The following is a 1,737-nucleotide window of genomic DNA, read 5'->3' as shown; positions in this document are numbered from 1 at the left end:
GAACGCGCTGCGATTGAATGGCGCGTTTGAATTGCCGTCGCAAAATTGATGCAACCCAAGCTCATATAAATTGACTAAAATTATCAGTGCATAACTTTAGTTCAACCGACGACGTTCAACCGTTTGAAGGCATCATCTTTCAATACTCATTTTAGGTAAATTTAATAATTTTGCTAATTTGCAATGTCTAAAACAAATAAAACCGATTTATTTTTCAACTAACAGAATTTTTTTTCAATAACAACACCAGTTATTTCAACTAAAATATTTGTTGAAATTGAAAGGTATGTGTATCTCACTAATTGACAGTATTAACAGTTAAATTAGTTGTTTCAACCATCGTTTCTGCTAATCGAAAAACAAAAATGACAGTTTAGTTAAAACAACAATCGATTAGTTGTACCAAATTTTAACGAATCGAATTCAGAAAATCAACTAATATTTTGGTTGAAATGGGATCGCGGGTGGTTCCGTGTAGTTGCTGCTAAAAAAAACGAAATCAAATGAGAAGATGGATTGATAACCAAGATCGCTTGATTGTGGAAGCCGTACAAGGCACCGCAAGCTATCCGTCGGGGGCTGGTCGTGACTGGTGAGTTTTATTATTGCACATTTTATAAAACGGTGAAGATGTTTGGTGATATTGACCGTCGAAAGATATTGATTCAGAAACTTTTTCAACCTATGAATATAACTGCCCGGCCCTCGTTCAACGACTAGTTTCAAACTACAAATAGATGCCCAAGTTTGCAACGCTAGGCGGAAATGATATTATTGAATACGACGAAGGAAGATGCTTTCAAAATACGCTTGGAACACAATTTGGCTACTTTTGTACGAAACATTCCAATCAGTGATCGTCTCCAGAACGTGCTGTAAGCAGTTTGAAAGTAACCTTTTAGGTTGTATTAAACATTTTTATTTACTCCGAATACAGAATTATCCTCCACCAGAACCAGGTTCAACAGTTGATCATGAACTAGAATAAATTTTAAATTTGGAAGATACATTCATCTATCAAGTAAATGTTACAAAGTTCTTTTTTGTTTTTGCGCCGACCGGAATTGGGTTCTGTATATAAGTGTATTCGTACCTGCATGTCAAGTACGACTTTGAAATGGATTAAAAATAAAGTTCAAATATTTAAATATCGTTGCACGGCTGAAAACGAATTTCTTGCTCCTTGTAGAATAATACTGATATACCGGTTTGACTCAGATTTATCATTTATATTTCAATACTGAATTTTGATGATTTAACTGATAAAATGTTTCGCACAGACGAATTTAATGACTGCAAACTTTGCTACTTTTTTAAAACTTATTTACCCAATACAAAAGATTTTGATTACATGCGGCTGGCCTTATATGCAATTTTTCGTATGTTTGACTCCCAGCCAGCATTAACGAAAGCCTCTATCTGATTGAACCAATCGATCCACTACTCTGACACGTGATGATGCTGGAGAACTTACATCTTTTCGTGGAATAAGGATCTTCCAATCGAGGCTGTTTTTTTTGTTTATATTCCTCAAGTCTTCTACATGCTGTAACCAAGGTCAGGCGCGTAGCCAGAGAAAATTTTCGGGGGGGGGGGGGGGGTTTAGAACATGGTGATAAATCAACACATGTACAATTTATATCACAATGTTTCCCATGGGTTATAATTTTTTGTTTCGGGGGGGGTTTGAACCCCTAAATCACCCCCCCCCCCCCTGTGTACGCGCCTGACCAAGGT

At 36.6% G+C, this 1,737-nt stretch overlaps 1 long non-coding RNA gene across 2 annotated transcripts; it reads left to right on the top strand.

Annotated features, from left to right (window-relative positions):
* The first annotated feature begins 487 nt into the window (after positions 1-487).
* LOC131432763 (uncharacterized) lies at positions 488-1,324 on the top strand. Of its 2 annotated transcripts, none has more exons than XR_009229958.1 (3): positions 488-592; positions 721-875; positions 938-1,324. It is a non-coding gene; the product is annotated as an uncharacterized LOC131432763 (long non-coding RNA). The 2 variants fall into 2 exon arrangements; XR_009229957.1 differs by having other exon boundaries at positions 496-592; positions 670-875.
* The last annotated feature ends 413 nt before the right edge of the window (positions 1,325-1,737 follow it).

The sequence above is a fragment of the Malaya genurostris genome, chromosome 2 (assembly GCF_030247185.1).
Source record: "Malaya genurostris strain Urasoe2022 chromosome 2, Malgen_1.1, whole genome shotgun sequence".
NCBI classification, from domain to species: domain Eukaryota; kingdom Metazoa; phylum Arthropoda; class Insecta; order Diptera; family Culicidae; genus Malaya; species Malaya genurostris.
Note: the sequence above shows the minus strand (reverse complement) of the source record. Positions and strands in the feature narration are given on the sequence as shown.